Raw genomic sequence first — 27,857 nt, 5'->3', positions numbered from 1 at the left:
GAGGGGAGAGAGGGAGGGAAAAAGGAGGGGCGCGTCGGCGCCGGTCGCGGCGGCGACCGCGGCCGGTCGGCCACGCGCGCGCGGGATTCACGCGCCGCACGAGAAAGGACTTGCGTCGGCGCAAATTGTGGGAAACGGTCACGCGTGGGGGAGGCCGAGCATAAGGCGGGGGTTGTGGCGCGCACGTGTGGCAGAGGGGTCGGGGTATTACGGTGAGTCCGCTCTCAGTGGAACACCCTATCACTTAATTTAGGCTCGAGATTTTCAGGGCGTTACAGAACTCCACCTGAAACGGCATCGGATTCTGCAACAGCCAACAGGCACCAGCAGCGTCTTTTTCTCAATGTGGCACCCACCCTCTGTTCGCCACGTTACAATGATATGATGCCCGCCTGTTCTTCACGACGCGTAGGTAGGGCTCAAAACGCACGGTAACGGTCGGGAAATCTCTCAACTGCTCTCGTTCCCGTATTTGTAATCTCAAACGGAAACGGAAACGGAAACGAAAACGGTTAGATCCGAAAACTAAAATAGACGAAAAAATACGGTTATATGGAAACGGTCAGTAACCGGTAATAATCCGTAATGTTGATCAATTAAAATATATATTATATTACTATGTAAGTTTTAAGTTCACAACGTAAATTGAATAATATATACAATTATGTATAGATGCTAATAAAATAGACTGCATATCATATTATATGTCCACGTAAATACAGTTAAGCCTTGAGCTAACAAATAATTAGGGTTAAATTGTATTCTCATATTTATCCCGTATTTAAAAAACGATCGATAAACGGATGAAAACGGGATATCGAGAAAATGGTCGGGAAACATGTTCAATTATTTCCATCCCATTTTCCTTTTTATCCCTTAAATATGAAAACGATCGATAAAATACGGAAACGATAGCTGGACAGAACAAGATTTTCCTGTCCCACTTTCAGCCCTACGCGTAGGGCATGTGTAACCGCACAGAGAAAGCGCCAATAGGATTGAGGTGATCTTGATGGGCACGAGGACACAGCATCTCCAATATTTTTTCAAATTAGTATTCCAAATTAAAATATATGACATTATAAATAAAAAAATTGCTCCAACAATTTTCTATTTTACAAAATTTAGTTAAAAAATATATATCACTTTATCAAGTGTCTTAAATATGAGATATTTTGTTAAACTGTCCTATATCTAGAGATGGGTTCTATTGATTAGGCATACAAGAAAAAAAAACATCCCATTACTTTGCGATTTCGACACCTCAAAACAAACAGAAGGCGAATTCTGCCAACAAAACTGATATCTTAGTGTATAACTACACTAATTCAAACGTAAAATTATACACTAAACAAAAAAATAATTTTCTGAAACTAAAAACAAAAAATTATGATCAAAATAAAAAATTACTGAGTAAAAAAATTATTTAAAGGAAAAATATTGAATTGCAAAAAATGATTCTATTGAACACGCTTGGGCTAAATATCTTGCATCCCGTGCCAAGCCCATCCAAATAGATATGTTCACGTTGTGGCACCCCCCTTGCTCCCCACGTTAAATTACTTGATACTCCTTCGATGTAGGTGATCCTGATGGGCACAAGCACAGAGCATCTTCAACAGTGTTTCAAATTATTGCTTTAAATTGAAATATATGACAACACAAAGAAAAAATAGCTTCAATAATTTACTATTTTACAAAACTTAGTTAAGAAAATATAGAGCACCTTATGAAGTGCCTCAAATAGAGGATATTTTGTTGTAGTGTCATATATCTAGATTTAAGGTTTTGTTATTGGAGTGTTATTTTTTTTGCTCTAAATTCTTTAAAAAAATTTCATTTTGAAATTACAAGATATGGTCATAGGATATCTTGTTAAATATGCTCTAAAATATTCACTTTCAAAAAAGATGATCTAAAATATTACCGATCCAAATGTAAAATTTGAATGCTCTGTTATTTATCATCTGCTAATTCAATTTTAATCCAGCGGACGACAAATGAAAAAGAATGAAACAAGTAGTTGAATTATTTTGTTTTTTTTTTCTTTTTGAAACATCTTTTCGAAACTTTTTTCCGAAGCAATTGGGAATGACTATCCTTTCGACTATACTTAAGAAGCTATTAGAGATTTTTCTTTTTTTAAAAAAAATAATTATCTTTTCATGAAAAGATAGTAAGTCTAGCTGTGAAAACATTCTTTTACAAAAATAGTAGAGTTATGTCGGCGACAGAAACAAATTCAGGGCAACACACTCACTGGTGTCGCCCATCAAAAAAGATAAAGACAATCTACTGCAGCGTTACAGATATGGTAATGTCTACATGGACATCAAGACCCTACGTAACATGTGCACTGATAGACGACAAAAGTTAGTGGTAATGCCACATCATGGCAAAAAAGCGCGTAACCTGAAACGTGGTGGGGTTAATCATAAATACTTTCTCCGTTTAAAATGTATAACACTTCTTAGTTTAAAATAAATTAAAAACTGATGTAACATTTTGAGATGAAGGGAATAGTAAATTTTGTTCGTTTGGTTTGGAATTTTGAGTAAAATATAAGAATAGAATGGAAATAAGAAATAAATACGCTGGTTGGGTGCGCACATGAAGATGAAGTGGTGGGAAGGTTCCCACTGAAGGGCATGTTTGGTAAATCTTGAATTGACTGGGATTAATTAGGATTGAGTGGGGTTTATTCCATAAGTAACTTAGTTAGGATTAAATCCTAATCATTCCCACCCTAACCAACTTTAGAGTGGGATTAACCGAACATAGCTGAAACGGTTTTGAGTTCTGTATTGGTGAGTGGTTTAGTCCAAATATCTTTTAACTATCAAACTAGAATATATTTTCATTAATTTTCCTCAGAAAAGTATTTGTTGGAGTGTTGTCCGGGCCAAACTCATCAAATTGTCAAAAGCCTCACGGTTTAATGGTAGATCACACACGATTGCACCTAATTATGCCCCGGGTTCGAATCTTAGCACCATATTCTTTAATGATGACCAGGGAGCTGTCACGACCCGAATTTTTGAATTTCGAAAATTTGACTAAGTTAAAGTTTGGTTTCATTTTCCATACTATTTTGAATTTTCTAAAGTAAAGATGGGTGAAAATGTCTTAGGATTAGGTGAAATAGCACTCTGTTCTTTTAAAAATATATATATTACTATTGTGTTTAAAATAAAACCATATGATCAAAATTAGAAAATGGCCCTAATTTATTTTGAGAAATTAGAATTTGTAAATGAATGGGTTTTTGATAAATTTTGATGTGGGAAGTTATTGTGCAAGTGTTTATTTACTTCTGATATTCGGAATTTTATGAGTTTTGACACATTTCCAGAATATGAGTTTTTTCGATTTTTATTCGAATTTTTGGCCAACTTGGAAATTTCCAGAAATGTTTAAACATTTCTTTCCCTCTTTCCCCTTCTGGGCCGACGGCCCATTCTCTTGCTTTTCCCTGGCCCCTCTTCTTCCCCGCACTGGGCCTAATCCCCTCACCCTCCCCGGCCCAGTCTGGCCCAGCCGACCTGCCCCTCTCCTTCTTCCACCTCTGGCCAGAGGGGACACCGAATCCCCCTCCTCTCGAACTCGCGCTGGACGCCGCGCTCGCGCCAGCTCACCCCGTCGCCTCACCGCCAGCTCACTGCTGAGGTCACGAAGCCCTGCCTCCTCGACGTCAACACCCTACAAGTGTCGTCCGAACCCGCGCCGCCACCTATTGCCGTACGTCCGAAGCAATGCCTGAGCCTGCCGCGGCGACGCCCAGAGCTGACTCCGCACCTGCCGCCGACCTCGCTACTAGCCTCCACGTGCCGCGTATGACCCACCGTCGCTGCCCAGTGGCCCAAACGTCGATGCCAGTTTGCTTCCCCCACTGCCCAGTGAAAGTCAAGAGCTCCGATGGGTAGACTTCCGCGTCGGCAATGTTTTCCGGCAAACCGATCACCCAGAAGCTATAAATTAGGCCCGCAGGCACCCCTTCCAGCTCATCCCGCAAGCCGAGCCACCAATTTCCAAATATCGAGCTCCAATTTCGCGGATTATTCCCATTTCTTCCCCAACTCCGGCCGCCGCGGATTTCTCCGCAATTGAAGTAGCACGGTGAGCCTCTCCCTTCCACACCCTCTGCTCTACCTCACCGAGGCCCCCTAGACCTAGTTCAAACCTCAATTTGGTCCATCTTACGCCGCAGCCCCGCGCGCATCGAGCGCCTCCACTCGCCGCCGCTCGTCGTCGTTGCCCACCACCATGGCCTTCCGAGCCCGTAAGAGGTCACCCACACCTTCTTCAAGCACGTACGCACCCGCACAAGGCAAAAATCCAAAGAAATAAGCACTCCCGTACACCCTCCATGGAGCACCGCCACCTCTCCCATCTCCGGCGAGCCGCGCGGCCATCCCCGATCATTACCCGTCGACGAGAACCACCCCACTAGGTGCGCCATGACCTGTAGATGCCCGGCAATCCTATCCCGACCAGCCCCGACCCTTCCTCTCGCCGCCGGTGAGGTTTCCGGCGAACTCCCGCCGCGCCAACCCTCTGTTCGGCCATCTCCGATGTGGCGCTCTGTCAACATGCACGTGGCGCCATGTGTCGCCACATGTGCAGCCATACCAGCACCCGGGCCCGCCACATAATCCCAGTCAGCCCAAATAAAATTCCTCCCTTCCCTACACTCGGTCCGCGGTGAACCCAGTCAATGACGCCTGGGCCCCACTCCCCCATACACCCGAACCCCACACTGTGAACCCCAACCCACACGCTGGAACCCTGACCCCACCTGTCAGCCACCCGTGTACACTTAAAGATTTTGCTACGGCCACCCTGTCCAGTGTACCCGAAAGCTTATCCCCAGCTTTTCCCCTTTATAGAAAAATCCAGGAAAATTTGGTAAAATAATAGAATATTTGTAGAATATGATAGAATATTTACTTTTCCAGAATAAAATATAGTTTTTGACAAAATAAGTTGCTTAGGTTATAAAGTGAAGGAAAATTCTATTTAATTGTTTATAACTCTATCCTTTTTATAGAAAATATAGAAAATATATTATGTTACAATTTTATAATATTTCTTAAGGGTAATAAAATATTGCATACTCTGATATTTTGTATCTAGAATTTAATAGAATACTTAACTTCCCAAAATAAGTTGTTATATTGCATAAAATAAATGTATAAGTTATAAAACCTAGAAAATCGTATTTATTCATGATTAATTGTTTATAATTAGTCCTCTATTTATATAAGAACCTAGAAAATATTCCTTCATGTATTATAACATTTAAAAGTATTGCATGTTGCAGTTAAGTGATGTTTTGGCAATCGAATGGACATATAGTATAAAATCTAGAAAATCCTATTTATTCAAGTTAATTACTTATAACTAGTTTTGTTTTCATAAGTAAATTCCAGAAAATATTTCTCACACTTTAGAATATTACTTGAGCATGCTAAAATATTGCGTAGACCAAATAAATAATGTTTTATTGGCAATATTATGAGTATGTTAAATATATTAGTTTAAATACTAGAAGTATTTGTTCTTGCATCATGTATGCATTATAGCCTTTTCCCTGATTAGAAAAATATGGATAATTTCCCCCAAATCTGGAATACATTCCAAAGTGCATGAAAATGTTTAGCTGCTCTAAATAAGTTAGAATCTCCTAGGATTTGATAACTAAGTTAGAATAATTGTAGAAAATTGTATTCTTTTAACTAAAAATGTGTAGTGCTTTTATTATATATGAGAAATTAGTTAAGTTTCCCTAACAGTAAAATAATTTATTGCATTCATGACATAGTTGAATGTTTCATAGGATTGAATATCATGTTTTTATTGCATCATTACCATGGCAACTTGATTAATATTTTCATGGTATCAAATGACATGTTTTCGAACTATTTTCTAAAAAGACCTGGAAATAGGGAAAAAACCCTAACCCTCTCTAATCCGAGTCCTATCTACCCAATCCTATTCCCGAATCCCACGTACCCTTCATCGACCCTTGGTTCCGACAACTTCTCAATCGGTTTTAATCAAGTTTATTCGATTATTCTTTATTGCATCGTATTTACAGTAGAATATATATACGATATGTTTATAGTGAACGACGTGTTCGATGAAGAAGATAAGGACCCGAACTTCGACGAAGAGTTCGACGAACACTTCGAAGGCAAGCTCTAACTCCTTGATCATGTTGATCCAATGATTTTCAAGCATCACCCAGATAAGCCTGTTTTAAATTATTATCATATGCTACTTTACTATTTTAAGCCATTGCTTAGTTATGATCCTATGATGTTGATATCTATGATATTAATGTCAGTCACTTGCTCTTAATCTAAGATGTTGATATCTATTGATATTAATGTCAGTCACTTGCTAAACTTAGATTATACTTCACCATTACACTAGTAATGTTGAAATGACGCCTTGCTAATAGTATGCTTAGGACCCTGCTACACTCATTACAATACTTCATCACAATCATTCTTTTATAAACTGAGTGAAAATGAGTGTGTTTGGTGGTTTGAAATCAACTGGGAAATGGTGATAACAACCTGGTATGGTGAAGTTGGTGATCTTGATCAGGGGTGATTTGGTGAAAGAGGATACTGTGTGATATGATTAGTTCTCCAGTGGGAGCTAATATGGAGATTGCCCCTGTAAGGACCGGTTCGCTGTGACTGTAAACCTGGTATCTTCGTGCAACCAATGGATCCTGTATGGGCGGGCCTAGGCCTAGTCTTTCTGGTGATTTCTGCATAAACCCACTAGGGGCCAGTAGGGCAATGAGAGGCCAGGAGCCGATACTCGGGTTCTTGCTGTGTGCCCCCGAGGTCTGATCTAGGGACTGTGTGACCCTGGTCGTGATGACTCTGTGTGATTTAGACCCCTGGTCGTCTCATGGTGGAATTGCAGGATTACTCGGGGAAGAATGATCTAGTTACGTCACTCTGTGGCTAGGAGTGGCGTAGTCCATGAGTAAAGTGTACAACCTCTGCAGAGTATATCTATCCGGATATCCGTGTCACGGTTAAGACAATCGCTATGGTTATGAGCTCATAGTGATTAGATTTGGAAAACCCCTTGATGTGTGAGTGAGCAGGGAATTGCTCGTGTTTTGGAAGTTATCAAGATCGGATATGGAGATCCTCTCGACTAAAACTTAGGAACTGACGGGATGGAGTGTATCTCCCTCAGGTCCCACCCAACTATTATCAATCAAACTTCTTTCGAAAAGAGTTTATCAATATGCCTTGCAAAACAGCCCTGCATAAAATTGGCTTTCTGCTAAAACTAAGCTCTATAGCCTACTCTTGTCCAAAGCCAGATAAGCATTTATTATCCCTTTGAGTAGTGTTAGGGCTTGCTGAGTACCTTATGTACTCACTCTTGCTTTATTTTGTTCAGAAAATAGTGCAGAGTTCTACGATGATGAAATCGATGACGATTAGGGTTTCGGTTCTGCCTCCCAAGCTGCCTGTTGGTGATTGGACTCAGACCGCTTCGTTTCTCCGCTTCCGCAATGTTTTTGGCTACATGATAGCCATGTTTTGGTTTATAAACCATATGATATGTAAGATCTTATCGCTATCTATAAAAATATGAAGTATTGGTTCTGCTATTCCCTTTGTATGTGTGTACCAACTTCTGATCCAGGGATTGGTACGGTAAGCACAGTGCATCCCAGAAATTGAGGTGTGACAAGGTGGTATCAGAGCAATGCTTGGTCGTAGGACGAAACCCTAGAATTTACTCTTCCCGAAACACCCTTTATTTTCCAAGAAAACTATTTTACAAAAACTCCTTCCATAACTTTCCAATTCTTTTGCTTCTTACCTCCTCCATGTCTGTTGAAAAATGTTTGCAAATCCAGCCCACCGATGTCACCTAAGATCACATGATGCAAGAGCAAACTTCCACGACAACATGGTTGAAGTGAAGAACTACGTCAACCGGAGATGATCGAAGAGCAGAAATTCTGAACCCTAGAAATTACCACCTAATCATAACCTTACGGGAGTAGAACGTAGAACGACACACATTTTGCATGATAATAACTAAAATATGACTCGGTAATGCCTGTGTGATTTGTCGACTTCTCATTCGTTCTTTGGTTGAGTGTATGTGTGGAAAATTAAGGATGACAACTAGACAACATAAAAAAAAAGGGAGCTGATTTACCCCACTTATAGACCAGAATGCCTCTGAAAAGGTCTGCTCGGATCCAAGCTCGCAAGGAACATATTGCCAAAACAGCTGAAGACAACGTGCAACGTGACCATGTACCCAGAAATGGACACACTAATTGAGGAAGACAATGCAACAACCGTCGACACAATTTTGAAGGAAATTCAAAACAACAACATAATGGACATCAAGAAGAGGAAGTAAATGAGAGTGTCAACAATCAAAGCGAACATGAGATTCCTGAACCACCACCCATGCCACCTAATCTGGCAGATGTGATGGCGAATCAGACTCAACTATTGCAAATATTAGCCGAAACAATGCAGAGCAACCGTGGCAATGGATCTCAGCCCCAGTCTAAGATGACAGAATTCATGAGACTTAGGCCACCGACTTTCAACAGCACTGATTACGACCCACTTGCAGCCGATGATTGGCTTAGAAACATAAACAAGAAGCTTGAGCTAGTCACAACAGATGATAGACAGAAGGTAATGCTTGCTTCACATCAACTAGTAGGAACCGCTGGTGAATGGTGGGACAACTATAGAGAAGCAGTTGAAGATCCAAACTCGATCAAATGGGATGAATTCCAAGAAGCCTTTCGCGACTATCACATTCCAGAAGGACTTATAGAAATGAAAGCAGATGAATTTCGTGCATTAAAGCAAGGAGCTATGACGGTCAACGAGTACATCAAGAAGTTCATGAAATTAGCTCGTTATGCCCCAGATGATGTGAACACTGACAAGAGGAAACAGGACCGCTTCAGAAGAGGATTGCATAGTGCACTACAAACTCAATTGGTCACTCATATTTATCCGAATTTCAACACCCTAATGAACCGAGCTATTCTTCTCGAAGATGCTCGATCCGACCTTGACATCGAGAGAAAGAGGAAACAACAGTATCAGGAAGTCAAGCAACAGGAAAGATCTCAGAAGTCTAAGTATGGATCGACGCAGAAGTCTCAATACTACCCGGTAATGAAGTATAGCACTCCAGATAACGATCAGCAGCAGTCACCTGAGACAGATTGCAACCCACAAACGGCAGTGGAGCAGAAAAGCAACCCCAATATGGGACAAACCTCGAACTTTGTTAAAGCTTGTTTCTATTGCAAGGACCCAGGACACTTAATAGCTAATTGCCCGCACTACAACAAGCTAACTCAAGCAACAACAGTTTCTGGAGTAAAATCAGTTGCCTCTAGTATTAGAAGTGCCAACACTCAAGCCACCGGACAACAGAAGAAGACACAATCCTTCGGACGAAGTCAACTCAACCACATCAGTGCAACCGAAGAACCAGAATATGAAAACGGTGAGTGCCTCGTCAATTGAGCTATCTCGAAGGTTTTCAACTAGAATCATCTTTGTTTGTTTGATCCAAGTTATTTGTAAAGTATGGATTTCAATATAGTCTGCTTAAGAAACCAACACAGTCTGGGTCACTCAGAATTTGATCAAATGGCAATAAAGAGAAACCCATGGTCAACCCTTTTTGTTAAGTGGGGTAGAACCCCATGATTTTGGATGATAGAAGTTGGTAATAAACTCAAGAGTACCTTAAAAAAAAAATGTCCTCTCACTATGTTAGAAAGGCATCGAATCTCGAGGACGAGATTCTGTTAAGTGGGGTAGTCCTGTCACGACCCGAATTTTTGAATTTCGAAAATTTGACTAAGTTAAAGTTTGGTTTCATTTTCCATACTATTTTGAATTTTCTAAAGTAAAGATGGGTGAAAATGTCTTAGGATTAGGTGAAATAGCACTCTGTTCTTTTAAAAATATATATATTACTATTGTGTTTAAAATAAAACCATATGATCAAAATTAGAAAATGGCCCTAATTTATTTTGAGAAATTAGAATTTGTAAATGAATCGGTTTTTGATAAATTTTGATGTGGGAAGTTATTGTGCAAGTGTTTATTTACTTCTGATATTCGGAATTTTATGAGTTTTGACACATTTCCAGAATATGAGTTTTTTCGATTTTTATTCGAATTTTTGGCCAACTTGGAAATTTCCAGAAATGTTTAAACATTTCTTTCCCTCTTTCCCCTTCTGGGCCGACGGCCCATTCTCTTGCTTTTCCCTGGCCCCTCTTCTTCCCCGCACTGGGCCTAATCCCCTCACCCTCCCCGGACCAGTCTGGCCCAGCCGACCTGCCCCTCTCCTTCTTCCACCTCTGGCCAGAGGGGACACCGAATCCCCCTCCTCTCGAACTCGCGCTGGACGCTACGCTCGCGCCAGCTCACCCCGTCGCCTCACCGCCAGCTCACTGCTGAGGTCACGAAGCCCTGCCTCCTCGACGTCAGCACCCTACAAGTGTCGTCCGAACCCGCGCCGCCACCTATTGCCGTACGTCCGAAGCTATGCCTGAGCCTGCCGCGGCGACGCCCAGAGCTGACTCCGCACCTGCCGCCGACCTCGCTACTAGCCTCCACGTGCCGCGTATGACCCACCGTCGCTGCCCAGTGGCCCAAACGTCGATGCCAGTTTGCTTCCCCCACTGCCCAGTGAAAGTCAAGAGCTCCGATGGGTAGACTTCCGCGTCGGCAATGTTTTCCGGCAAACCGATCACCCAGAAGCTATAAATTAGGCCCGCAGGCACCCCTTCCAGCTCATCCCGCAAGCCGAGCCACCAATTTCCAAATATCGAGCTCCAATTTCGCGGATTATTCCCATTTCTTCCCCAACTCCGGCCGCCGCGGATTTCTCCGCAATTGAAGCAGCACGGTGAGCCTCTCCCCTTCCACACCCTCTGCTCGACCTCACCGAGGCCCCCTAGACCTAGTTCAAACCTCAATTTGGTCCATCTTACGCCGCAGCCCCGCGCGCATCGAGCGCCTCCACTCGCCGCCGCTCGTCGTCGTTGCCCACCACCATGGCCTTCCGAGCCCGTAAGAGGTCACCCACACCTTCTTCAAGCACGTACGCACCCGCACAAGGCAAAAATCCAAAGAAATAAGCACTCCCGTACACCCTCCATGGAGCACCGCCACCTCTCCCATCTCCGGCGAGCCGCGCGGCCATCCCCGATCATTACCCGTCGACGAGAACCACCCCACTAGGTGCGCCATGACCTGTAGATGCCCGGCAATCCTATCCCGACCAGCCCCGACCCTTCCTCTCGCCGCCGGTGAGGTTTCCGGCGAACTCCCGCCGCCCCAAGCCTCTTTTCGGCCATCTCCGATGTGGCGCCCTGTCAGCATGCACGTGGCGCCATGTGTCGCCACATGTGCAGCCATACCAGCACCCGGGCCCGCCACATAATCCCAGTCAGCCCAAATAAAATTCCTCCCTTCCCTACACTCGGTCCGCGGTGAACCCAGTCAATGACGCCTGGGCCCCACTCCCCCATACACCCGAACACCACACTGTGAACCCCAACCCACACGCTGGAACCCTGACCCCACCTGTCAGCCACCCGTGTACACTTAAAGATTCTGCTACGGCCACCCTATCCAGTGTACCCGAAAGCTTATCCCCAGCTTTTCCCCTTTATAGAAAAATCCAGGAAAATTTGGTAAAATAATAGAATATTTGTAGAATATGATAGAATATTTACTTTTCGAGAATAAAATATAGTTTTTGACAAAATAAGTTGCTTAGGTTATAAAGTGAAGGAAAATTCTATTTAATTGTTTATAACTCTATCCTTTTTATAGAAAATATAGAAAATATATTATGTTACAATTTTATAATATTTCTTAAGGGTAATAAAATATTGCATACTCTGATATTTTGTATCTAGAATTTAATAGAATACTTAACTTCCCAAAATAAGTTGTTATATTGCATAAAATAAATGTATAAGTTATAAAACCTAGAAAATCGTATTTATTCATGATTAATTGTTTATAATTAGTCCTCTATTTATATAAGAACCTAGAAAATATTCCTTCATGTATTATAACATTTAAAAGTATTGCATGTTGCAGTTAAGTGATGTTTTGGCAATCGAATGGACATATAGTATAAAATCTAGAAAATCCTATTTATTCAAGTTAATTACTTATAACTAGTTTTGTTTTCATAAGTAAATTCCAGAAAATATTTCTCACACTTTAGAATATTACTTGAGCATGCTAAAATATTGCGTAGACCAAATAAATAATGTTTTATTGGCAATATTATGAGTATGTTAAATATATTAGTTTAAATACTAGAAGTATTTGTTCTTGCATCATGTATGCATTATAGCCTTTTCCCTGATTAGAAAAATATGGATAATTTCCCCCAAATCTGGAATACATTCCAAAGTGCATGAAAATGTTTAGCTGCTCTAAATAAGTTAGAATCTCCTAGGATTTGATAACTAAGTTAGAATAATTGTAGAAAATTGTATTCTTTTAACTAAAAATGTGTAGTGCTTTTATTATATATGAGAAATTAGTTAAGTTTCCCTAACAGTAAAATAATTTATTGCATTCATGACATAGTTGAATGTTTCATAGGATTGAATATCATGTTTTTATTGCATCATTACCATGGCAACTTGATTAATATTTTCATGGTATCAAATGACATGTTTTCGAACTATTTTCTAAAAAGACCTGGAAATAGGGAAAAAACCCTAACCCTCTCTAATCCGAGTCCTATCTACCCAATCCTATTCCCGAATCCCACGTACCCTTCATCGACCCTTGGTTCCGACAACTTCTCAATCGGTTTTAATCAAGTTTATTCGATTATTCTTTATTGCATCGTATTTACAGTAGAATATATATACGATATGTTTATAGTGAACGACGTGTTCGATGAAGAAGATAAGGACCCGAACTTCGACGAAGAGTTCAACGAACACTTCGAAGGCAAGCTCTAACTCCTTGATCATGTTGATCCAATGATTTTCAAGCATCACCCAGATAAGCCTGTTTTAAATTATTATCATATGCTACTTTACTATTTTAAGCCATTGCTTAGTTATGATCCTATGATGTTGATATCTATGATATTAATGTCAGTCACTTGCTCTTAATCTAAGATGTTGATATCTATTGATATTAATGTCAGTCACTTGCTAAACTTAGATTATACTTCACCATTACACTAGTAATGTTGAAATGACGCCTTGCTAATAGTATGCTTAGGACCCTGCTACACTCATTACAATACTTCATCACAATCATTCTTTTATAAACTGAGTGAAAATGAGTGTGTTTGGTGGTTTGAAATCAACTGGGAAATGGTGATAACAACCTGGTATGGTGAAGTTGGTGATCTTGATCAGGGGTGATTTGGTGAAAGAGGATACTGTGTGATATGATTAGTTCTCCAGTGGGAGCTAATATGGAGATTGCCCCTGTAAGGACCGGTTCGCTGTGACTGTAAACCTGGTATCTTCGTGCAATCAATGGATCCTGTATGGGCGGGCCTAGGTCTAGTCTTTCTGGTGATTTCTGCATAAACCCACTAGGGGCCAGTAGGGCAATGAGAGGCCAGGAGCCGATACTCGGGTTCTTGCTGTGTGCCCCCGAGGTCTGGTCTAGGGACTGTGTGACCCTGGTCGTGATGAATCTGTGTGATTTAGACCCCTGGTCATCTCATGGTGGAATTGCAGGATTACTCGGGGAAGAATGATCTAGTTACGTCACTCTGTGGCTAGGAGTGGCGTAGTCCATGGGTAAAGTGTACAACCTCTGCAGAGTATATCTATCCGGATAGCCGTGTCACGGTTAAGACAATCGCTATGGTTATGAGCTCACAGTGATTAGATTTGGAAAACCCCTTGATGTGTGAGTGAGCAGGGAATTGCTCGTGTTTTGGAAGTTATCGAGATCGGATATGGAGATCCTCTCGACTAAAACTTAGGAACTGACGGGATGGAGTGTATCTCCCTCAGGTCCCACCCAACTATTATCAATCAAACTTCTTTCAAAAAGAGTTTATCAATATGCCTTGCAAAACAGCCCTGCATAAAATTGGCTTTCTGCTAAAACTAAGCTCTATAGCCTACTCTTGTCCAAAGCCAGATAAGCATTTATTATCCCTTTGAGTAGTGTTAGGGCTTGCTGAGTACCTTATGTACTCACTCTTGCTTTATTTTGTTCAGAAAATAGTGCAGAGTTCTACGATGATGAAATCGATGATGATTAGGGTTTCGGTTCTGCCTCCCAAGCTGCTTGTTGGTGATTGGACTCAGACCGCTTCGTTTCTCCGCTTCCACAATGTTTTTGGCTACATGATAGCCATATTTTGGTTTATAAACCATATGATATATAAGATCTTATCGCTATCTATAAAAATATAAAGTATTGGTTCTGCTATTCCCTTTGTATGTGTGTACCAACTACTGATCCAGGGATTGGTACGGTAAGCACAGTGCATCCCAGAAATTGAGGTGTGACAGGAGCAGTCTCGCTTCATTGGGCCTATCATTTTACTCATCAAATCGATGTATATTTAATCAACACATAGAGAAGATCAGCAATAAAAACAAACGAAGGTTCATGCCAACACTACTACAAAAAACTTTATCACAAACAATAGATTTTTTACATCACACACGGTTGGAATTAAAAACCGCATGTGATGTCTTAGGCCATATGAACCGCTTGTGATGTACGTGTTAACATCACATGCGGTTTTTCTTTGGACCGCGTGTGATATGAGTACCATCACATGCTGTTCGAAAATACCACCGCATGTGATATATGTGTATCACACGCGGTTTAAAAATCCGACCACTTGTGATATGATTTTTTATTTTCACTATAATGAAATTTTGTTTATGTATTATTTTGTGTGTCAATTGATGATAAATATTTTGATATAATTTATATATGAAATATAATGCATGAGAGTTTTTATATAAAAGTTTCATTATTTTTTGAGTTCATTAACTATTTAATTCACTTTTAATTATTTTCTACACGATTCTTGACCGTAATTCAAACTTGAACTATGATTACCAACAGTATGTTTCATAAAAATTCCAAAAAAATATATTTGGTGTAATGTGTTATGTAATTGACTATTATCCTAAAAAGGATATAATATTCATTGTTTGTTATTAGAAAATGGAACCATTTGTCTTTAGGCTGATGCCAAATAATTTTAGTAATATGTAATTTTTGTCCAAAAAATCTATAAATTGACATAGAACCATACTTTAGATTACTGAGTTTCTATAAAAAAATTTAGTTAATTTTGAAAAAGTTAGCAATATACATGTTCCTAAACCTATGGATCTAGTCACATGGTTAATATAAAGTTGACTAGATACATGGGTTTGTGAACATGTATATTGCTAACTTTGTCAAAATTAATTGAATTTTTTATAGGAACTCAGTAATATAAAGTATGGTTCCATGTTAATTTATAGATTTTTTCTCAAAAAATTAGATATTATTAAAATTATTTGGCATCAACCTAAAGACAAATGGTTCTATTTTCTAATAACAAATAGTGAATATTATATCCTTTTAAGGATAATAGTCAATTACATAACACATTACACCAAATATATTTTTTTGGAATTTTTATGAAACATATTGTTGGTAATCATAGTTCAAGTTTGAATTACGGTCAAGAATCATGTAGGAAAAATTAAAAGTGATTTAAATAGTTAATGAACTCAAAAAATAATGAAACTTCTATATAAGAAGTCTCATGCATTATATTACATATATAAATTATGCACTTATGTTTAGAGCTAAATATTAAGATATATGTTCCATACTATCAAATCTCCTTTTTATTGCCTCTTTTGCATATCCGTTTCATCTGTCTCTACCTCTCTTTATATTACAGTCACCTCCTAGTATTCCAGTATATAACTTGTGTGTCCGAAAGTATTTGTTTTATATGTTCAAATCATCTCTTCATATAGAAATGATGGATCAACAAAATAAATCATATTATTTCATAAATCTAATATTGAAGTTTTTAGGTGAAAGGAAAACCAGTCCAGTAAGGAGTATAATCTTGCACTCAAAGAACAAATTATCAGAATTCACGAGGGGGTCAGTTATATACACTTCCTCTATATATTGTTCTTCCATGACTATCTTCAAGAAGTGTACTACTCTACTAGAAAATGTACGCCGTTTGACTTTTCAATATAAATTTCGATCGCTCATTTTATTTAGAAGCTTTCAAAATTATTCTTATTTTTCATCATAATTTGATTCATTATATGATAAACTTTAATTATAGATTCAAACTAGATTAAAATTTAGTATTTTTTGAATAAGAGGAACAGTCAAAATTAAGGATAAAAAATCAAACATCGTGCATTTTAGGTCTGAAGCAATATGTCCGTTAGGTGGTCCATGGTGCACTTTGCTGCCCCAACAAAGCAATTAAAAATAAAGTTGAAAAGAAAGCACACTCCCGGCCGCTGGAATAAAGCGAAGCCCAGACATGTCTGTTTACTTTGCATGTGTAGGAAACAAGCTAGGAATAGAGCAATAATTGTGAGCCCTTAAAAGAGCGAATATGCAGCCTTGCTTGTCTTTATAAAAGCACCTAATCACTCTTTTCCTTGAGGAGAGCATTTATACTCTTGAGAGAGACTGAGAGAGCATCTGTTACCACCTATAAAATCCATTCTAGTAACGAGTGAGTTAATACAATCCAGAGCTATAGAACACGCTTGGGCAGCCATGGATGGTTTTGCGCTTGGGCTGACCAAGACGGCGGTGGAAGGGACACTGAGCCAAGTTCAAACGGCCAAAGATGAGGAGGCAAAGCTCAAGGTGAAGGTGCAACAGGACCTGGTGTTCATCACCGGGGAGTTCCAGATAATGCAGTCCTTCCTCAACGTCGCCACCAAGGAGCGTGCCAAGAACGATGTGGTGAGAACATGGCTGCGCCAGCTCCGCGAGCTAGCCTTTGACGTGGAGGACTGCATCGAGGTTGTTGTCCATCTGGACAAGGACAAGTCGATGTGGTGCTGGCATGTCTTGCCATCTTGCATCTCATCGCCACGGCCATTGGACGAGGTGGCCATCGAGATAAAGCTGATCAAGGATAGGGTCGAAGCTGTGAGCCAGCGCAACACGCGCTACAATCTCATCCTTGGCTCTGAAACAATATCCTCTAGGTCGTCGACAACGACTGTTTTGCTGCCGACGCCTGCCACCTCCAACGGTAATGTATTGTCGGACTTCAGTGTTGTCCTACGCCAAGTGTGGAAGGATGCTGGGAAGATACGCAAAATTGACATCCAAGAATTGCTCACGCGTGGAGAAGGAAACACTGGCTCCCTTCAATTTATCTCCTTATGGGAGAATGGTGACAACAATCTTGAGATGTCATACATCATCAATGAAGCTTACCATGACCCAGAAATCTGCAAACGGTTCAAACTTCGTGCCTGGGTGAAGATCACTCGACCTTTCAGTCAGGACGAGTTCATGAACACCCTGCTTACTCAACTGCTACTCGCAGGCTGCCGCTCTCACCCGGCAACAACCAAAGATGTCACCAACACTGCTGAAGTTTTACAACAAGTTTTGAAGGACCAAAGATATTTGCTTGTCCTGGAAGGATTGTCTGACCTTGTATGGTGGAATGGCATCAGGATGTGTTTGCCAGAAAATAACAACGACAGTCGGATCGTCGTCACAACACCACAAACGGGGATCGCCACTTTGTGCACTGGAAAGCCATACCTTGTCTCAGAGCTTAGACGGTCTCCATCTCTTTATGCCTTTTACAAAAGGGTAAGCAAAGCATGAAATGAATTCACAAGTACTTCCTTCATCTCAAATTTTAGTTTGACTTTTTTAGATCGATATTGACTACTTGTTTTATATATATAATTCAGAATTTTTATTTATTTTTACTATGATTAAATTTATCATGTAATTAATTTTAAATATGTATTTATTTTTATTTCATATTTCTAAACTTTATGAATTAAATGAATGATCAATGATAGTGTGAAAAGTAGCGCCATCAAAGGTAGTGTGAAAAAAATCACGTCTCTTGATTCTATGCTTCATCTAGATAGAGGATACAACTGATTGGTGTAATAAATTTATTAGATAAGTTTGATTGGTGCAATGATTTTGATAAGACTTAGGGTTTAGATAGGTCTCATTGTATCACTCTTATCTGTGTCATGTCCTGAGAGTCATACCGTACAAGGGGTAATGGTTGTACATACACTAAGAGACAGCTCCTAAAACAAATTATTAGATTTTTGAGACAATGGGTTCCAACAAATCCCTTAAATTACCTTTATTTTAATTAGTTTACCATGTATTCACCTTATTTGTAACTACAAACAAGGAGAGTTGTCTCGCTAAATTTTACTCATCTCGAGAGAAATAACGTTCTCTTGTAGCCCTGCATGCTAACATACCTTATGGCAAAAAAAAAAATCTAAATTGCCAAAATTCAAGTGCTTTAATCTTAGACATCCTTTAAGGGACTTTTAGAGTAGAAGAGAATAATTAACCCATATACTTTTCATTTGATCCTATAGTGAGTTGTTTTGATCAATTTGCTGGATTTTAATTTCTTAGAGAAGCTCAATCGATCTATTCATCTATTGAGTTGGATTGTCTTTATTAATGTATATGTAATTGGAAGCAAACGATAACTCCATATATTATAGTATTCCAATCCTTGCCCACGCCAACTCTATTTGATCCACTATCACATAAGCCACTTAGGCTTTATTTCTCCATATTTACATATTTTGGCGTGTTATATCTGATTTGGCCGATGTACCAATTTTTGGTGTCAACACATTTTTGCACTACTACAATTAAAAAGCTATAATTATTGTTCTACTCTTAATTTCTGTTCACATCATTCTCCGAAGTTCTTATAGAATCTGTAACAATGTGCTTGTTGCCACACATATAGTTATTACTCTCTCCAGTTATGAATATTTGATGTTTGATTTTTTATACAAATCTTACTGAAAAATTTAATAAATGTTGTTTACTTTCACTGTGATTTAATATCATATGATAGACTTTAAACATTAAAGTTTTTTAATGTTTTACAAACTCATAAAAATATGACAGGTCAAAGTAGCTGTTTAAGAAAAAATCAAACATCAAATATTTGTCCTCGAAAAAGGGGTATTAGATAAATGGATTAGTATTTGATATGTACATACGACACTTACCTATATATTTTTTTTACAAAATTCGTGTTGGATACCATAGAAGCTACTATCTTTGTTTTGTAATACTTGTCACTGATTAGTTTAAAAATGAACTAACTGGTGACAAGTATTACAAAATGGAGGTAGTAATACATTATGTCAAAGAAATTTGCCAGTTTTTAAATTTAACAACTTATTAGTCTATAACTTTTTATGTTTCAGGTGCGAGGGAGTCGTCATGACATGGGTGAACTTTTATGGAAAATAAAGCGTGGTGGTTTGATATTCGTGGAGTGTCATAACATGAATGTTGTTGTCCTCAAGAGGCTGTACCGCAGCATTAGAACTGGGTGCGAAGAATTCGATGGTGTGAGATTCAAAATGCACAGATGGGTCCCTGTGGTCTCTCCGTTCAACCTCATTGACTTCTCACGACGCTTACTTCTGGATGTTCGTGATGAGTTCTACTGTGGTGATTTAAAGGAATTAGAAACAAATAGTTGTGGTTATGATCCCAAGGACTACAACAAGATCATTAGTCCTAACGAGGTTAACATGGTGATAAGGATTGCGGATGAAGATGTAATCAAACGCTGCCACCAGCTTCTCCGTGAAGTTGACTCCTACCTCCTCGTCATCTATGGTCTAGCGACCAAGGAAGATTGGGATTCAATTAAAGAAATATTCTTCTCTGAGCCTATAAAAGGTTGCGTTGTTGCCGCCTTCAATTGTACAAGTGTGATGTTGGAGTGTATAAATAATAATATGGATGATGACCGATTGGTCAGAGACCCGAGATACCATGATGGAAATGAGGAGAGGGAGCGTCGTCCAGAGGTACTACTACCTACTACTCTGTTCCGAATTATAAGTCATTTTTAATTTTTTTTCTATGTTTGATCATTAGTTTTATTCAAAATTTTTGTTTAATATAAAAATAAATATGCTTTACTTAAAGTATTTCTAATCATAAAATAAATCACATAACGATAAATAGTATTTTTCAAAAAAATTTGAATAAGACAAACGGTTAAACATAATATGTGAAAGTAAAAAATGACTTATAATTCGGAACGGAGGGAGTATGTTCTAATTTGTTTGGTTTTGCCTGGTTTTTTAAACTAGTCCAAGGTCCAAAAAAAAAGAGAATAAAGAAAGTATATTTTATGTCTTTTTTATTATGTCTTTTACAGAGGCTTCCATTGGTAACATCTCCTGCAGACACAGAGACATGGTAACATCTTTTTTTGACTTTGCAGCTACAGGATGACAGCTTTGCTTGCAAATACGAAAAGGCACGCGCCTGGATCAGCAAGATCATTCATCTAAGTTCAATTACATCAGGGGACAACTTTTGGCCAATTTATATGTTTGCCGGCGTGGGGTCAGTGTGGGGTATCGCTGGAGTTGGCAAGTCAACTTCCGCCGGATTCATTTACTATAGAGCCATGCTTAATCCGAGTGTGCTTTTTTGCCATAATTTGTACTGTTGGGTGATGTGCCAGATCCATTCTGCCTCACGGAGTTGTCTCGCCGTCTCCTTCTTGACTTTCATTTCGATGATCTTCCAGCCAAGGAAGTCGTGGCAATGAGTATCATAGAAGGGAAAGACCCAGTTCAAATGTGTCACGAGTTGCTGCGCTCATCCATTGGACGATGGTTCATAGTGCTTGTCGCACCCCAATTTTTGAGATTCACTGTGCATACCGTACCAATCCCTGGATCAGTAGTTGGTACACACATACAAAGGGAATAACAGAACCAATGCTTCATATTTAATTTGAAAACGATAAGGTCTTACATATCATATAGTTTATAAAACCAAAACATGGCTATTGAGTAGCCAAAAACATTGCGGAAGCGGAGAAGCGAAGCGGTCTGAGTCCAATTACCAACAGGCAGCTTGGGAGGCAGAACCGAAACCCTAATCGTCGTAGACTCCTGTATCATCTTCTGAACGAAATAAAGCAAGAGTGAGTACATAAGGTACTCAGCAAGCCCTAACACTACTCAAAGGGATAATAAATGCTTATCTAGCTTTGGACAAGAGTAGGCTATAGAGCTTAGTTTTAGCAGAAAGCTAATTTTATGCAGGGCTGTTTTGCAAGGCACATTGATAAACTCTTTTCGAAAGAAGTTTGATTGATAATAGTTGGGTGGGACCTGAGGGAGACACACTCCATCTCGTCAGTTCCCAAGTTTTAGTCGAGAGGATCTCCACATCTGATCTCGATATCTTCCAAAACACGAGCAATCCACTGCTCACTCACACATCAAGGGGTTTTCCAAATCTAATCACTGTGAGCTCATAACCATAGCGATTGTCTTAACCGTGACACGGCTATCCAGATAGATATACTCTGCAGAGGTTGTACACTTTACCCATGGACTAGAGTCATCACGACCAGGGTCACATAGTCCCTAGACCAGACCTCGGGGGGGGGGGGGGGGGGGGCACACAGCGAGAACCCGAGTATCGGCTCCTGGCCTTCTCATTGCCCTACTGGCCCCTAGTGGGTTTATGCAGTAATTACCAGAAAGACTAGACCTAGACCCGCTCATACAGGATCCATTGGTTGCACGAAGATACCAGGTTTACAGTCACAGCGAACCGGTCCTTACAGGGGCAATCTCCATATTAGCTCCCATTGGAGAACTAATCATATCACACAGTATCCTCTTTCACCAAATCACCCCTGATCAAGATTACCAACTTCACCATCCCAGGTTGTTATCACCATTTCCCATTTATTTTCAAATCACCAAACACACTCATTTTCACTCAATTTATAAAAGAATGATTGTGATGAAGTATTGTAACGAGTGTAGCAGGGTCCTAAGCATACTATTAGCAAGGCGTCATTTCAACATTACTAGTGTAATGGTGAAGTATAATCTAAGTTTAGCAAGTGATTGACATTAATATCAATAGATATCAACATCTTGGGTTAAGAGCAAGTGACTGACATTAATATCATAGATATCAACATCATAGGATCATAACTACGCAATGGTTTAAAATAGTAAAGTAGCATATGATAATAATTTAAAACAGGCTTATCTGGGTGATGCTTGAAAATCATTGGATCAACATGATCAAGGAGTTAGAGCTTGCCTTCAAAGTGTTCGTCGAACTCTTCGTCGAAGTTTGGGTCCGTATCTTCTTCGTCGAACACGTCGTTCACTATAAACATATCGTATATATATTCTACCGTAAATACGATGCAATAAAGAATAATCGAATAAACTTGATTAAAACCGATTGAGAAGTTGTCGGAACCAAGGGTCGATGAAGGGTACGTGGGATTCGGGAATAGGATTGGGTAGATAGGACTCGGATTAGAGAGGGTTAGGGTTTTTCCCTATTTCCAGGTGTTATTAGAAAATAGTTCGAAAACATGTCATTTGATACCATGAAAATATTAATCAAGTTGCCATGGTAATGATGCAATAAAAACATGATATTCAATCCTATGAAACATTCAACTATGTCATGAATGCAATAAATTATTTTACTGTTAGGGAAACTTAACTAATTTCTCATATATAATAAAAGCACTACACATTTTTAGTTAAAAGAATACAATTTTCTACAATTATTCTAACTTAGTTATCAAATCCTAGGAGATTCTAACTTATTTAGAGCAGCTAAACATTTTCATGCACTTTGGAATGTATTCCAGATTTGGGGGAAATTATCCATATTTTTCTAATCAGGGAAAAGGCTATAATGCATACATGATGCAAGAACAAATACTTCTAGTATTTAAACTAATATATTTAACATACTCATAATATTGCCAATAAAACATTATTTATTTGGTCTACGCAATATTTTAGCATGCTCAAGTAATATTCTAAAGTGTGAGAAATATTTTCTGGAATTTACTTATGAAAACAAAACTAGTTATAAGTAATTAACTTGAATAAATAGGATTTTCTAGATTTTATACTATATGTCCATCCGATTGCCAAAACATTACTTAACTGCAACATGCAATACTTTTAAACGTTATAATACATGAAGGAATATTTCCTAGGTTTTTATATGAAAAGGAAACTAATTACAAACAATTAAATTGAATAATTAGAATTTTCCCAAGTTTTATAAACTAAACATTTAATTTATGCAAAGGCATAGCTTATTTTAGAAAACTAATTACTCTAATATATTCTATAAATGCAACACTATTTTTCAGAATTTTCTTGGATTTTTATATAAAAGGAAAGGGCTAGAAATATACATTTGGGTACACTGGACTGGGTGGCCATAGCAATTTTCATTGGTGTACCCGAGAGGCTAACGCATGGGGTCCGGGTTCCAGGGTGAGGGCTGGGTTCAGCGGCTGTGGCTCGGGTTGCTGTGGTGTGGGTCCAGGGTGTCATTGGGATGGCGTATGGTGGACCGAGTGCACAAGGGGGTTGAGGCCTAGTTGGGTGCTGACTAGGATTATGTGGCGGGACCCAGTGCTTGCGTGGCTAGCCATTTAGGCAAAAGCTGTGACACATGGTGCCACATGGTCGATGACGGGGCGCCACGTCGGGGTGGCCTGAACAGAGGCACCCGCGGCCTAGGTTTACCGGAGACCTCACCGACGGCGAGAGGAAGGGCCAGGGCTGGTCGGGATTGGGTCTCCGGGCATCTACAGGGCATGGCGCACCTCTCTATGTGGTTCTCGGCGTCGGATTTTGGTCGGAGGTGATGGCGCGGCTTGCCGGAGATGGGAGAGGCGGCGGCGCGCTGCGAGACCACTCGGGAACGAGGTAGGGGCTCGATTTGTTGGCTTGGGAAGGCACACTGGAGTGTGGCGAGTACGTTTAGGCCCTTGGCTTGGGTGGAGAGGCTGCAGAGTGGCATGCGGCGGCGGGAGGGTGGTGCCCGATGCGCGCGGGGCTGCGGCGTGGGATAGCCCAAATTGGGGCTCGCAAAGGGTCGAGGGGGTCACAGTGAGGTTGAGCAGAGGGAGGGGAAGGGGAGAAGCTCACCGGAGATGTCGAATTGCGGCGAATTCCGCGGCGGCCGGAGCTCGGGAAGAAGGTGCAAAATCCCAAAATTGGAGCTCGATATTCCGAAATGGAGCTCGGCTCGTGGTGTGAGGCTAGCAAGGAGGGGTGCGGGCCTATTTATAGGGAGTGTAGGTCGGTTTGGTCGGAATATCGCCGGCGGCGATATTTTTCGGTCTCTGCCGAAATGTCGGCCGGCAGTTAAGGCCGTGGCGACAGGGTCGGATGTCGGCAAAGGGTTGGACGGCGTACGTGTGCGGTGCGGCGAGCTTCGGAGCTGTCCGGAGCTGCGGCATGGCGACGTCGGCAGGGGTGTGCGGGTGCGGAGCTTCGGAGGAGTGGCAAACCGAACCTAAGGTCGGGGGCGCATGTCCGGACGACACGGGGAGGTCCGTAGGGTGCTGACGTCGAGGAGAGAGGTCTAGGTGACCTCGGCGGTGAGCTGGTGTGAGCTCAGCCGCGTGCGAGCGCGAGAGGCTCGCTCCGTCTCTGACCATTGGCCCGAGGTTGAAGAAGGGGAGGGCAGTTCGGCTGGGCCTAGCTGGGCCGAGGAGGGTGAGGGGCGAGGCCCAGCGCGGGGAGAGAGAGAGGGCCAGGGAAAAGCTGGACTGGACCAAGGAAAATGGGAGGGGGAAGGGGAAGGCTGGGCTGTCAGCCCAGAAGGGAGGAGAGGGAAAAGAAATATTTAAACTTTTCTGGAAATTCAATTTTGGCTGAATTTGAATGAAATTCGAATAAAACTCCATTTATCCAAATAGATCAAAATTCATAAGATTGCAAATAGGCCCAGAAATCAAATAAACATTTGCACAATAAATTCACACATCAAGAAATTTATCAAAAATCCCATTCATTTGCAATTCTAATTTCTCAAAATAAATTAGGGCCATTTTCTAATTTTGATCATATGGTTTTATTTTAAACTCAATAGTAATATATATATATATATTTAAAAGAACAGAGTGCTATTTCACTTAATCCTAAGAAATTTTCTTCCATTGGCATGGTAGTCAAATAAATTTATTTACTTAGCCAAATTTCCGAAACTCAAAAATTCGGGATGTGACAGGACTACCCCACTTAACAGAATCTCGTCCCCGAGATTCGATGCCTTTTCATCTGAGTGAGGGAACATTTCTCAAGATACTTCATAGTTCATTATCATCTTCCATTGTCCAAAATCATGGGGGTTCTACACCACTTAACAAAAAGGGTTGACTATGGGTCTCTTTTTACTGCCATTTAATCAAATTTTGAGTGACCTAGACTGCGCTGGATTCTTTAGCAGACTATATTGAAATCCATACTTGACAAGTAACTTGGATCACACAAACATAGATGATTCCAGTTGAAAAAGCTCAATTGACGAGGTACTCACCGTTTTCATATTCTGGTTGTACTGATGTGGTTGAGTTGACTACGTCCGAAGGATTGTGTCTTCTTCTGTTGTCCTGTGACTTGAGTGTTGGCACTTCTAATACTAGAGACAACTGATTTTTCTCCAGAAACTGTCGTTGCTTGAGTTAACTTGTTGTAGTGCGGGCAATTAGCTATTAAGTGTCCTGGGTCCTTGCAATAAAAACAAGCTTTAACAAAGTTCGAGGTTTGTCCCATATTGGGGTTGCTTTTCTGCTCTACTGCCATTTGTGGGTTGCAATCTGTCTCAGGTGACTGCTGCTGATCGTTATCTGGAGTGCTATACTTCATTACCGGGTAGTATTGAGACTTCTGCGTCAATCCATACTTAGACTTCTGAGATCTTTCCTGTTGCTTGACTTCCTGATACTGTTGTTTCCTCTTTCTCTCGATGTCAAGGTCGGATCGAGCATCTTCGAGGAGAATAGCTCGGTTCATTAGGGTGTTGAAACCCGGATAAATATGAGTGACCAATTGAGTTTGTAGTGCACCAAGCAATCCTTTTCTGAAGCGATCCTGTTTCTTCTTGTCAGTGTTCACATCATCTGGGGCATAACGAGCTAATTTCATGAACTTCTTGATGTACTCGTTGACGGTCATAGCTCCTTGCTTTAATGCACGAAATTCATTTGCTTTCATTTCTATGATTCCTTCTGGAATGTGATAGTCGCGAAAAGCTTCTTGGAATTGATCCCATTTGATCGAGTTTGGATCTTCAACTGCTTCTCGATAGTTGTCCCACCATTCACCAGCAGATCCTACTAGTTGATGTGAAGCAAGCATTACCTTCTGTCGATCATCTGTTGTGACTAACTCGAGCTTCTTGTTTATGTTTCTGAGCCAATCATCGGCTGCAAGTGGGTCGTCATCAGTGCTGTCAAAAGTCGGTGGCCTAAGTCTCATGAATTCTGTCATCTTGGATTGGGGTTGCGATCCATTGCCACAGTTGTTCTGCACTGTTTCAGCTAATATTTGCAATAGTTGAGTCTGATTCGCCATCACGTCTGCCAAATTAGGTGGCATGGGTGGTGGTTCTGGGATCTCCTATTTGCCTTGATTGTTGATACTCCCATTTACTTCCTCTTTTTGATGTTCCTCATGTTGTTGTTGTTGACTTCTTCTGAGATTCTGTCGGCGGTTGTTGCGTTGTCTTTCTCGAATGGTGTGTCCATCTCTGGGTACATGGTCACGTTGCACATTATCCTCAGCTGGTTTGACAAAATGTTCCAGACGAGCTTGGATCCGAGCAGACCTTTTCGGAGGCATTCTGGTCCATAGTGGGGTAAATCAGCCCATTTGTTTTTTTTTATGTTGTCTAGTTGTCATCCTTAATTTTTCATACATACACTCATCCAAAGAACGAATAAGAAGTCGACAAATCACAGAGACATTACAGAGTCATATTTTAGTTATTAACATGCAAAGTGTTTGTCGTTCTACGTTCTACCCTCGTAAGGCTATGATTAGGTGGTGGCTTCTAGGTTTCAGAACTTCTGCTCTTCAATCATCTCCGATTGACGTAGTTCTTCACCTCAACCTTGTTGTCGTAGAAGATTCTTATTGCGTCAAGTGATCTTAGGTGACGTCGGTGGGTTGAGTTTGCAAACATTTTGCAACAGTCATGGAGGAGGTAAGAAGCAAAAGAATAGGAAAGTTATGGAGGAAATTTTTGTAAGATAGTTTTCTTGGCAAATAGAGAGTGTTTTGGGGAAAGTAAATTCTAGGATTTTGTCCTACGGTCAAGCATTGCTCTGATACCACCTTGTCGCACCCTAATTTCTGGGATTCACTGTGCATACCGTACCAATCCCTGGATCAGTAGTTGGTACACACATACAAAGGGAATAACAGAACCAATGCTTCATATTTAATTTGAAAACGATAAGGTCTTACATATCATATGGTTTATAAAACAAAAACATGGCTATCGAGTAGCCAAAAACATTGCGGAAGCGGAGAAGCGAAGCGGTCTGAGTCCAATTACCAACAGGCAGCTTGGGAGGCAGAACCGAAAACCTAATCGTCGTAGACTCCTGTATCATCTTCTGAACGAAATAAAGCAAGAGTGAGTACATAAGGTACTCAGCAAGCCCTAACACTACTCAAAGGGATAATAAATGCTTATCTAGCTTTGGACAAGAGTAGG

The sequence above is a fragment of the Panicum hallii genome, chromosome 3 (assembly GCF_002211085.1).
Source record: "Panicum hallii strain FIL2 chromosome 3, PHallii_v3.1, whole genome shotgun sequence".
NCBI classification, from domain to species: Eukaryota; Viridiplantae; Streptophyta; class Magnoliopsida; order Poales; family Poaceae; genus Panicum; species Panicum hallii.
Note: the sequence above shows the minus strand (reverse complement) of the source record.